Below are 13,114 nucleotides of genomic sequence, written 5' to 3'. Positions count from 1 at the left end.
TAAGGTGCAGGTGCCAGCTCCTGACAAAGGTTTTCTCCAGGTTCAGTTTCTCCCTGCCAGACACATTGGAAATGTTTTCCTCTGGCATTCGCACCAAGAGTTGCAGATTGCTTAACTCAGGAGCTCTGAGAATGGAGCGGCAAGATGTGTTCCGCTTTCGTCATAAACAGTGCTCCAGAGCGCTTGGTAACGGGCACAACGAATCGTGTGTGCGGGATAGTGAGCATTCACGCCTAGTGCTGGCAATGCACGAGCACTGCCAAAAGGCAAAGGAAGGCGCTTAGCATGCGGCTTGTGCGCAAAGCATTCAGACTGCCAGAGGACCGTAGCTGTGGTAAGCCGGCTTGCTCATTTGACGTTAGGTGTCACCTGCAAGAACTTCACCCGCATCTGGTTTATGCTGCTACCTGTTGTTAGGCGACAACAAGGGCACATGTAGCAAATGCTTTTTCCTGTTTCATTTTGCTATGCCACGCTCTTCGGTGGCTCTTTAGTGCTTGCCAAACTTCTATGTGCATGCTGCTGCTTCCATCTGACAAGGAGCACAGCCTTCTGACAGCAGCTTTCAACTTGCCTAAGAAAGAGCTTGGCCATTTAAATGTGATGCAAATCTGTGTGTGTGTAAAGTGCAGGTGCAAGCTCCTGACAAAGGTTTTCTCCAGGTTCAGTTTCTCCCTGCCAGACATATTGGAAATGTTTTCCTCTGGCATTCGCATCAAGAGTTGCAGATTGCTTAACTCAGGAGCTCTGAGAATGGAGCGGCAAGATGTGTTCCGCTTTCGTCATAAACAGTGCTCCAAAGCGCTTGGTAACGTGCACAACGAATCGTGTGTGCGGGATAGTGAGCATTCACGCCTAGTGCTGGCAATGCACGAGCACTGCCAAAAGGCAAAGGAAGGCGCTTAGCATCCGGCTTGTGCGCAAAGCATTCAGACTGCCGGAGGACCGTTGTTGTGGTAAGCCGGCTTGCTCATTTGACGTTAGGTGTCACCTGCAAGAACTTCACCCGCATCTGGTTTATCCTGCTACCTGTTGTTAGGCGACAACAAGGGCACATGTAGCAAATGCTTTTTCCTGTTTCATTTTTCTATGCCACGCTCTTCTGTGGCTCTTTAGTGCTTGCCAAACTTCTATGTTCTTGCTGCTACTTCCATCTGACAAGGAGCACAGCCTTCTGACAGCAGCTTTCAACTTGTCTAAGAAAGAGCTTGGCCATTTAAATGTGATGCAAATCTGTGTGTGTGTAAGGTGCAGGTGCCAGCTCCTGACAAAGGTTTTCTCCAGGTTCAGTTTCTCCCTGCCAGACACATTGGAAATGTTTTCCTCTGGCATTCGCACCAAGAGTTGCAGATTGCTTAACTCAGGAGCTCTGAGAATGGAGCGGCAAGATGTGTTCCGCTTTCGTCATAAACAGTGCTCCAGAGCGCTTGGTAACGGGAACAACGAATCGTGTGTGCGGGATAGTGAGCATTCACGCCTAGTGCTGGCAATGCACGAGCACTGCCAAAAGGCAAAGGAAGGCGCTTAGCATGCGGCTTGTGCGCAAAGCTTTCAGACTGCCGGAGGACCGTTGTTGTGGTAAGCCGGCTTGCTCATTTGACGTTAGGTGTCACCTGCAAGAACTTCACCCGCATCTGGTTTATGCTGCTACCTGTTGTTAGTCGACAACAAGGGCACATGTAGCAAATGCTTTTTCCTGTTTCATTTTGCTATGCCACGCTCTTCTGTGGCTCTTTAGTGCTTGCCAAACATCTATGTGCGTGCTGCTGCTTCCATCTGACAAGGAGCACAGCCTTCTGACAGCAGCTTTCAACTTGTCTAAGAAAGAGCTTGGCCATTTAAATGTGATGCAAATCTGTGTGTGTGTAAGGTGCAGGTGCCAGCTCCTGACAAAGGTTTTCTCCATGTTCAGTTTCTCCATGCCAGACACATTGGAAATGTGTTCCTCTGGCATTCGCACCAAGAGTTGCAGATTGCTTAACTCAGGAGCTCTGAGAATGGAGCGCTAAGATGTGTTCCGCTTTCGTCATAAACAGTGCTCCAGAGCGCTTGGTAACGGGCACAACGAATCGTGTGTGCGGGATAGTGAGCATTCACGCCTAGTGCTGGCAATGCACGAGCACTGCCAAAAGGCAAAGGAAGGCGCTTAGCATGCGGCTTGTGCGCAAAGCATTCAGACTGCCGGAGGACCGTTGTTGTGGTAAGCCGGCTTGCTCATTTGACGTTAGGTGTCACCTGCAAGAACTTCACCCGCATCTGGTTTATGCTGCTACCTGTTGTTAGGCGACAACAAGGGCACATGTAGCAAATGCTTTTTCCTGCCCCGTTTTGCTAGACCACGCTCTTCTGTGGCTCTTTAGTGCTAGCCAAACTGCCATGTTCGTGCTGCAGCTTCCATCTGACAAGGAGCACAGCCTTCTGACAGCAGCTTTCAACTTGCCTAAGAAAGAGCTTGGCCATTTAAATGTGATGCAAATCTGTGTGTGTGTAAGGTGCAGGTGCCAGCTCCTGACAAAGGTTTTCTCCAGGTTCAGTTTCTCCCTGCCAGACACATTGGAAATGTTTTCCTCTGGCATTCGCACCAAGAGTTGCAGATTGCTTAACCCAGGAGATCTGAGAATGGAGCGGCAAGATGCGTTCCGCTTTCGTCATAAACAGTGCTCCAGAGCGCTTGGTAACGTGCACAACGAATCGTGTGTGCGGGATAGTGAGCATTCACGCCTAGTGCTGGCAATGCACGAGCACTGCCAAAAGGCAAAGGAAGGCGCTTAGCATCCGGCTTGTGCGCAAAGCATTCAGACTGCCAGAGGACCGTTGCTGTGGTAAGCCGGCTTCCTCATTTGACGTTAGGTGTCACCTGCAAGAACTTCACCCGCATCTGGTTTATGCTGCTACCTGTTGTTAGGAGACAACAAGGGCACATGTAGCAAATGCTTTTTCCTGTTTCATTTTTCTATGCCACGCTCTTCTGTGGCTCTTTAGTGCTTGCCAAACTTCTATGTGCATGCTGCTGCTTCCATCTGACAAGGAGCACAGCCTTCTGACAGCAGCTTTCAACTTGCCTAAGAAAGAGCTTGGCCATTTAAATGTGATGCAAATCTGTGTGTGTGTAAAGTGCAGGTGCAAGCTCCTGACAAAGGTTTTCTCCAGGTTCAGTTTCTCCCTGCCAGACACATTGGAAATGTTTTCCTCTGGCATTCGCATCAAGAGTTGCAGATTGCTTAACTCAGGAGCTCTGAGAATGGAGCGGCAAGATGTATTCCACTTTCGTCATAAACAGTGCTCCAGAGCGCTTGGTAAGGTGCACAACGAATCGTGTGTGCGGGATAGTGAGCATTCACGCCTAGTGCTGGCAATGCACGAGCACTGCCAAAAGGCAAAGGAAGGCGCTTAGCATCCGGCTTGTGCACAAAGCATTCAGACTGCCGGAGGACCGTAGCTGTGGTAAGCCGGCTTGCTCATTTGACGTTAGGTGTCACCTGCAGGAACTTCACCCGCATCTGGATAATGCTGCTACCTGTTGTTAGGCGACAACAAGGGCACATGTAGCAAATGCTTTTTCCTGCCCCGTTTTGCTAGACCACGCTCTTCTTTGGCTCTTTAGTGCTTGCCAAACTGCCATGTTCTTGCTGCTACTTCCATCTGACAAGGAGCACAGCCTTCTGACAGCAGCTTTCAACTTGCCTAAGAAAGAGCTTGGCCATTTAGATGTGCTGCAAATCTGTGTGTGTGTAAGGTGCAGGTGCCAGCTCCTGACAAAGGTTTTCTCCAGGTTCAGTTTCTCCCCGCCAGACACATTGGAAATGTTTTCCTCTGGCATTCGCATCAAGAGTTGCAGATTGCTTAACTCAGGAGCTCTGAGAATGGAGCACCAAGATGTGTTCCGCTTTCGTCATAAACAGTGCTCCAAAGCGCTTGGTAACGTGCACAACGAATTGTGTGTGCGGGATAGTGAGCATTCACGCCTAGTGCTGGCAATGCACGAGCACTGCCAAAAGGCAAAGGAAGGCGCTTAGCATGCGGCTTGTGCGCAAAGCATTCAGACTGCCAGAGGACCGCAGCTGTGGTAAGCCGGCTTGCTCATTTGACGTTAGGTGTCACCTGCAAGAACTTCACCCGCATCTGGTTTATGCTGCTACCTGTTGTTAGGCGACAACAAGGGCACATGTAGCAAATGCTTTTTCCTGCCCCGTTTTGCTAGACCACGCTGTTCTGTGGCTCTTTAGTGCTTGCCAAACTTCTATGTGCGTGCTGCTGCTTCCATCTGACAAGGAGCACAGCCTTCTGACAGCAGCTTTCAACTTGTCTAAGAAAGAGCTTGGCCATTTAAATGTGATGCAAATCTGTGTGTGTGTAAGGTGCAGGTGCCAGCTCCTGACAAAGGTTTTCTCCAGGTTCAGTTTCTCCCTGCCAGACACATTGGAAATGTTTTCCTCTGGCATTCGCACCAAGAGTTGCAGATTGCTTAACTCAGGAGCTCTGAGAATGGAGCGGCAAGATGTGTTCCGCTTTCGTCATAAACAGTGCTCCAGAGCGCTTGGTAACGGGCACAACGAATCGTGTGTGCGGGATAGTGAGCATTCACGCCTAGTGCTGGCAATGTACGAGCACTGCCAAAAGGCAAAGGAAGGCGCTTAGCATGCGGCTTGTGCGCAAAGCATTCAGACTGCCGGAGGACCGTAGCTGTGGTAAGCCGGCTTGCTCATTTGACGTTAGGTGTCACCTGCAAGAACTTCACCCGCATCTGGTTTATGCTGCTACCTGTTGTTAGGCGACAACAAGGGCACATGTAGCAAATGCTTTTTCCTGTTTCATTTTGCTATGCCACGCTCTTCGGTGGCTCTTTAGTGCTTGCCAAACTTCTATGTGCATGCTGCTGCTTCCATCTGACAAGGAGCACAGCCTTCTGACAGCAGCTTTCAACTTGCCTAAGAAAGAGCTTGGCCATTTAAATGTGATGCAAATCTGTGTGCGTGTAAAGTGCAGGTGCAAGCTCCTGACAAAGGTTTTCTCCAGGTTCAGTTTCTCCCTGCCAGACATATTGGAAATGTTTTCCTCTGGCATTCGCATCAAGAGTTGCAGATTGCTTAACTCAGGAGCTCTGAGAATGGAGCGGCAAGATGCGTTCCGCTTTCGTCATAAACAGTGCTCCAAAGCGCTTGGTAACGTGCACAACGAATCATGTGTGCGGGATAGTGAGCATTCACGCCTAGTGCTGGCAATGCACGAGCACTGCCAAAAGGCAAAGGAAGGCGCTTAGCATCCGGCTTGTGCGCAAAGCATTCAGACTGCCGGAGGACCGTTGTTGTGGTAAGCCGGCTTGCTCATTTGACGTTAGGTGTCACCTGCAAGAACTTCACCCGCATCTCGTTTATGCTGCTACCTGTTGTTAGGCAACAACAAGGGCACATGTAGCAAATGCTTTTTCCTGTTTCATTTTTCTATGCCACGCTCTTCTGTGGCTCTTTAGTGCTTGCCAAACTGCCATGTTCGTGCTGCTGCTTCCATCTGACAAGGAGCACAGCCTTCTGACAGCAGCTTTCAACTTGCCTAAGAAAGAGCTTGGCCATTTAAATGTGATGCAAATCTGTGTGTGTGTAAAGCGCAGGTGCAAGCTCCTGACAAAGGTTTTCTCCAGGTTCAGTTTCTCCCTGCCAGACACATTGGAAATGTTTTCCTCTGGCATTCGCATCAAGAGTTGCAGATTGCTTAACTCAGGAGCTCTGAGAATGGAGCGGCAAGATGTGTTCCGCTTTCGTCATAAACAGTGCTCCAGAGCGCTTGGTAACGTGCACAATGAATCGTATGTGCGGGATAGTGAGCATTCACGCCTGGTGCTGGCAATGCACGAGCACTGCCAAAAGGCAAAGGAAGGCGCTTAGCATGCGGCTTGTGCGCAAAGCTTTCAGACTGCCGGAGGACCGTAGCTGTGGTAAGCCGGCTTGCTCATTTGACGTTAGGTGTCACCTGCAGGAACTTCACCCGCATCTGGTTTATGCTGCTACCTGTTGTTAGGCGACAACAAGGGCACATGTAGCAAATGCTTTTTCCTGCCCCATTTTGCTAGACCACGCTCTTCTGTGGCTCTTTAGTGCTAGCCAAACTGCCTTGTTCGTGCTGCAGCTTCCATCTGACAAGGAGCACAGCCTTCTGGCAGCAGCTTTCAACTTGCCTAAGAAAGAGCTTGGCCATTTAAATGTGATGCAAATCTGTGTGTGTGTAAGGTGCAGGTGCCAGCTCCTGACAAAGGTTTTCTCCAGGTTCAGTTTCTCCCTGCCAGACACATTGGAAATGTTTTCCTCTGGCATTCGCACCAAGAGTTGCAGATTGCTTAACCCAGGAGATCTGAGAATGGAGCGGCAAGATGCGTTCCGCTTTCGTCATAAACAGTGCTCCAGAGCGCTTGGTAACGTGCACAACGAATCGTGTGCGCGGGATAGTGAGCATTCACGCCTAGTGCTGGCAATGCACGAGCACTGCCAAAAGGCAAAGGAAGGCGCTTAGCATGCGGCTTGTGCGCAAAGCATTCAGACTGCCAGAGGACCGCAGCTGTGGTAAGCCGGCTTGCTCATTTGACGTTAGGTGTCACCTGCAAGAACTTCACCCGCATCTGGTTTATGCTGCTACCTGTTGTTAGGCGACAACAAGGGCACATGTAGCAAATGCTTTTTCCTGTTTCATTTTTCTATGCCACGCTCTTCTGTGGCTCTATAGTGCTTGCCAAACTTCTATGTTCGTGCTGCTACTTCCATCTGACAAGGAGCACAGCCTTCTGACAGCAGCTTTCAACTTGTCTAAGAAAGAGTTTGGCCATTTAAATGTGATGCAAATCTGTGTGTGTGTAAGGTGCAGGTGCCAGCTCCTGACAAAGGTTTTCTCCAGGTTCAGTTTCTCCCTGCCAGACACATTGGAAATGTTTTCCTCTGGCATTCGCACCAAGAGTTGCAGATTGCTTAACTCAGGAGCTCTGAGAATGGAGCGGCAAGATGCGTTCCGCTTTCGTCATAAACAGTGCTCCAGAGCGCTTGGTAACGGGCACAACGAATCGTGTGTGCGGGATAGTGAGCATTCACGCCTAGTGCTGGCAATGCACGAGCACTGCCAAAAGGCAAAGGAAGGCGCTTAGCATGCGGCTTGTGCGCAAAGCATTCAGACTGCCGGAGGACCGTTGTTGTGGTAAGCCGGCTTGCTCATTTGACGTTAGGTGTCACCTGCAAGAACTTCACCCGCATCTGGTTTATGCTGCTACCTGTTGTTAGGCGACAACAAGGGCACATGTAGCAAATGCTTTTTCCTGCCCCATTTTGCTAGACCACGCTCTTCTGTGGCTCTTTAGTGCTAGCCAAACTGCCATGTTCGTGCTGCAGCTTCCATCTGACAAGGAGCACAGCCTTCTGGCAGCAGCTTTCAACTTGCCTAAGAAAGAGCTTGGCCATTTAAATGTGATGCAAATCTGTGTGTGTGTAAGGTGCAGGTGCCAGCTCCTGACAAAGGTTTTCTCCAGGTTCAGTTTCTCCCTGCCAGACACATTGGAAATGTTTTCCTCTGGCATTCGCATCAAGAGTTGCAGATTGCTTAACCCAGGAGATCTTAGAATGGAGCGGCAAGATGCGTTCCGCTTTCGTCATAAACAGTGCTCCAGAGCGCTTGGTAACGTGCACAACGAATCGTGTGTGCGGGATAGTGAGCATTCACGCCTAGTGCTGGCAATGCACGAGCACTGCCAAAAGGCAAAGGAAGGCGCTTAGCATGCGGCTTGTGCGCAAAGCATTCAGACTGCCAGAGGACCGCAGCTGTGGTAAGCCGGCTTGCTCATTTGACGTTAGGTGTCACCTGCAAGAACTTCACCCGCATCTGGTTTATGCTGCTACCTGTTGTTAGGCGACAACAAGGGCACATGTAGCAAATGCTTTTTCCTGCCCCGTTTTGCTAGACCACGCTCTTCTGTGGCTCTTTAGTGCTAGCCAAACTGCCATGTTCGTGCTGCAGCTTCCATCTGACAAGGAGCACAGCCTTCTGGCAGCAACTTTCAACTTGCCTAAGAAAGAGCTTGGCCATTTAAATGTGATGCAAATCTGTGTGTGTGTAAGGTGCAGGTGCCAGCTCCTGACAAAGGTTTTCTCCAGGTTCAGTTTCTCCCTGCCAGACACATTGGAAATGTTTTCCTCTGGCATTCGCAGCAAGAGTTGCAGATTGCTTAACCCAGGAGATCTGAGAATGGAGCGGCAAGATGCGTTCCGCTTTCGTCATAAACAGTGCTCCAGAGCGCTTGGTAACGCGCACAACGAATCGTGTGTGCGGGATAGTGAGCATTCACGCCTAGTGCTGGCAATGCACGAGCACTGCCAAAAGGCAAAGGAAGGCGCTTAGCATCCGGCTTGTGCGCAAAGCATTCAGACTGCCAGAGGACCGCAGCTGTGGTAAGCCGGCTTGCTCATTTGACGTTAGGTGTCACCTGCAAGAACTTCACCCGCATCTGGTTTATGCTGCTACCTGTTGTTAGGCGACAACAAGGGCACATGTAGCAAATGCTTTTTCCTGTTTCATTTTTCTATGCCACGCTCTTCTGTGGCTCTTTAGTGCTAGCCAAACTGCCATGTTCGTGCTGCTGCTTCCATCTGACAAGGAGCACAGCCTTCTGACAGCAGCTTTCAACTTGCCTAAGAAAGAGCTTGGCCATTTAAATGTGATGCAAATCTGTGTGTGTGTAAGGTGCAGGTGCCAGCTCCTGACAAAGGTTTTCTCCAGGTTCAGTTTCTCCCCGCCAGACACATTGGAAATGTTTTCCTCTGGCATTCGCACCAAGAGTTGCAGATTGCTTAACTCAGGAGCTCTGAGAATGGAGCGGCAAGATGTGTTCCGCTTTCGTCATAAACAGTGCTCCAGAGCGCTTGGTAACGGGAACAACGAATCGTGTGTGCGGGATAGTGAGCATTCACGCCTAGTGCTGGCAATGCACGAGCACTGCCAAAAGGCAAAGGAAGGCGCTTAGCATCCGGCTTGTGCGCAAAGCATTCAGACTGCCGGAGGACCGTTGTTGTGGTAAGCCGGCTTGCTCATTTGACGTTAGGTGTCACCTGCAAGAACTTCACCCGCATCTGGTTTATGCTGCTACCTGTTGTTAGGCGACAACAAGGGCACATGTAGCAAATGCTTTTTCCTGCCCCGTTTTGCTAGACCACGCTGTTCTGTGGCTCTTTAGTGCTTGCCAAACTTCTATGTGCGTGCTGCTGCTTCCTTCTGACAGCAGCTTTCAACTTGTCTAAGAAAGAGCTTGGCCATTTAAATGTGATGCAAATCTGTGTGTGTGTAAGGTGCAGGTGCCAGCTCCTGACAAAGGTTTTCTCCAGGTTCAGTTTCTCCCTGCCAGACACATTGGAAATGTTTTCCTCTGGCATTCGCACCAAGAGTTGCAGATTGCTTAACTCAGGAGCTCTGAGAATGGAGCGGCAAGATGTGTTCCGCTTTCGTCATAAACAGTGCTCCAGAGCGCTTGGTAACGGGCACAACGAATCGTGTGTGCGGGATAGTGAGCATTCACGCCTAGTGCTGGCAATGCACGAGCACTGCCAAAAGGCAAAGGAAGGCGCTTAGCATGCGGCTTGTGCGCAAAGCATTCAGACTGCCAGAGGACCGTAGCTGTGGTAATCCGGCTTGCTCATTTGACGTTAGGTGTCACCTGCAGGAACTTCACCCGCATCTGGTTTATGCTGCTACCTGTTGTTAGGCGACAACAAGGGCACATGTAGCAAATGCTTTTTCCTGTTTCATTTTTCTATGCCACGCTCTTCTGTGGCTCTTTAGTGCTTGCCAAACTTCTATGTTCTTGCTGCTACTTCCATCTGACAAGGAGCACAGCCTTCTGACAGCAGCTTTCAACTTGTCTAAGAAAGAGCTTGGCCATTTAAATGTGATGCAAATCTGTGTGTGTGTAAGGTGCAGGTGCCAGCTCCTGACAAAGGTTTTCTCCAGGTTCAGTTTCTCCCTGCCAGACACATTGGAAATGTTTTCCTCTGGCATTCGCACCAAGAGTTGCAGATTGCTTAACTCAGGAGCTCTGAGAATGGAGCGGCAAGATGTGTTCCGCTTTCGTCATAAACAGTGCTCCAGAGCGCTTGGTAACGGGCACAACGAATCGTGTGTGCGGGATAGTGAGCATTCACGCCTAGTGCTGGCAATGCACGAGCACTGCCAAAAGGCAAAGGAAGGCGCTTAGCATGCGGCTTGTGCGCAAAGCTATCAGACTGCCGGAGGACCGTAGGTGTGGTAAGCCGGCTTGCTCATTTGACTTTAGGTGTCACCTGCAGGAACTTCACCCGCATCTGGTTTATGCTGCTACCTGTTGTTAGGCGACAACAAGGGCACATGTAGCAAATGCTTTTTCCTGTTTCATTTTTCTATGCCACGCTCTTCTGTGGCTCTTTAGTGCTTGCCAAACTTCTATGTTCGTGCTGCTGCTTCCATCTGACAAGGAGCACAGCCTTCTGACAGCAGCTTTCAACTTGTCTAAGAAAGAGTTTGGCCATTTAAATGTGATGCAAATCTGTGTGTGTGTAAGGTGCAGGTGCCAGCTCCTGACAAAGGTTTTCTCCAGGTTCAGTTTCTCCCTGCCAGACACATTGGAAATGTTTTCCTCTGGCATTCGCACCAAGAGTTGCAGATTGCTTAACTCAGGAGCTCTGAGAATGGAGCGGCAAGATGCGTTCCGCTTTCGTCATAAACAGTGCTCCAGAGCGCTTGGTAACGGGCACAACGAATCGTGTGTGCGGGATAGTGAGCATTCACGCCTAGTGCTGGCAATGCACGAGCACTGCCAAAAGGCAAAGGAAGGCGCTTAGCATGCGGCTTGTGCGCAAAGCATTCAGACTGCCGGAGGACCGTTGTTGTGGTAAGCCGGCTTGCTCATTTGACGTTAGGTGTCACCTGCAAGAACTTCACCCGCATCTGGTTTATGCTGCTACCTGTTGTTAGGCGACAACAAGGGCACATGTAGCAAATGCTGTTTCCTGCCCCGTTTTGCTAGACCACGCTCTTCTGTGGCTCTTTAGTGCTAGCCAAACTGCCATGTTCGTGCTGCAGCTTCCATCTGACAAGGAGCACAGCCTTCTGGCAGCAGCTTTCAACTTGCCTAAGAAAGAGCTTGGCCATTTAAATGTGATGCAAATCTGTGTGTGTGTAAGGTGCAGGTGCCAGCTCCTGACAAAGGTTTTCTCCAGGTTCAGTTTCTCCCTGCCAGACACATTGGAAATGTTTTCCTCTGGCATTCGCAGCAAGAGTTGCAGATTGCTTAACCCAGGAGATCTGAGAATGGAGCGGCAAGATGTGTTCCGCTTTCGTCATAAACAGTGCTCCAGAGCGCTTGGTAACGGGCACAACGAATCGTGTGTGCGGGATAGTGAGCATTCACGCCTAGTGCTGGCAATGCACGAGCACTGCCAAAAGGCAAAGGAAGGCGCTTAGCATGCGGCTTGTGCACAAAGCATTCAGACTGCCAGAGGACCGCAGCTGTGGTAAGCCGGCTTGCTCATTTGACGTTAGGTGTCACCTGCAAGAACTTCACCCGCATCTGGTTTATGCTGCTACCTGTTGTTAGGCGACAACAAGGGCACATGTAGCAAATGCTTTTTCCTGCCCCGTTTTGCTAGACCACGCTCTTCTGTGGCTCTTTAGTGCTAGCCAAACTGCCATGTTCGTGCTGCAGCTTCCATCTGACAAGGAGCACAGCCTTCTGGCAGCAGCTTTCAACTTGCCTAAGAAAGAGCTTGGCCATTTAAATGTGATGCAAATCTGTGTGTGTGTAAGGTGCAGGTGCCAGCTCCTGACAAAGGTTTTCTCCAGGTTCAGTTTCTCCCTGCCAGACACATTGGAAATGTTTTCCTCTGGCATTCGCAGCAAGAGTTGCAGATTGCTTAACCCAGGAGATCTGAGAATGGAGCGGCAAGATGCGTTCCGCTTTCGTCATAAACAGTGCTCCAGAGCGCTTGGTAACGTGCACAACGAATCGTGTGTGCGGGATAGTGAGCATTCACGCCTAGTGCTGGCAATGCACGAGCACTGCCAAAAGGCAAAGGAAGGCGCTTAGCATGCGGCTTGTGCGCAAAGCATTCAGACTGCCAGAGGACCGCAGCTGTGGTAAGCCGGCTTGCTCATTTGACGTTAGGTGTCACCTGCAAGAACTTCACCCGCATCTGGTTTATGCTGCTACCTGTTGTTAGGCGACAACAAGGGCACATGTAGCAAATGCTTTTTCCTGTTTCATTTTTCTATGCCACGCTCTTCTGTGGCTCTTTAGTGCTTGCCAAACTTCTATGTTCTTGCTGCTACTTCCATCTGACAAGGAGCACAGCCTTCTGACAGCAGCTTTCAACTTGTCTAAGAAAGAGCTTGGCCATTTAAATGTGATGCAAATCTGTGTGTGTGTAAGGTGCAGGTGCCAGCTCCTGACAAAGGTTTTCTCCAGGTTCAGTTTCTCCCTGCCAGACACATTGGAAATGTTTTCCTCTGGCATTCGCACCAAGAGTTGCAGATTGCTTAACTCAGGAGCTCTGAGAATGGAGCGGCAAGATGCGTTCCGCTTTCGTCATAAACAGTGCTCCAGAGCGCTTGGTAACGGGCACAACGAATCGTGTGTGCGGGATAGTGAGCATTCACGCCTAGTGCTGGCAATGCACGAGCACTGCCAAAAGGCAAAGGAAGGCGCTTAGCATGCGGCTTGTGCTCAAAGCATTCAGACTGCCGGAGGACCGTTGTTGTGGTAAGCCGGCTTGCTCATTTGACGTTAGGTGTCACCTGCAAGAACTTCACCCGCATCTGGTTTATGCTGCTACCTGTTGTTAGGCGACAACAAGGGCACATGTAGCAAATGCTTTTTCCTGTTTCATTTTTCTATGCCACGCTCTTCTGTGGCTCTTTAGTGCTTGCCAAACTTCTATGTTCTTGCTGCTACTTCCATCTGACAAGGAGCACAGCCTTCTGGCAGCAGCTTTCAACTTGCCTAAGAAAGAGCTTGGCCATTTAAATGTGATGCAAATCTGTGTGTGTGTAAGGTGCAGGTGCCAGCTCCTGACAAAGGTTTTCTCCAGGTTCAGTTTCTCCCTGCCAGACACATTGGAAA

The sequence above is a fragment of the Poecile atricapillus genome, chromosome 38 (assembly GCF_030490865.1).
Source record: "Poecile atricapillus isolate bPoeAtr1 chromosome 38, bPoeAtr1.hap1, whole genome shotgun sequence".
Taxonomy (NCBI): domain Eukaryota; kingdom Metazoa; phylum Chordata; class Aves; order Passeriformes; family Paridae; genus Poecile; species Poecile atricapillus.
Note: the sequence above shows the minus strand (reverse complement) of the source record.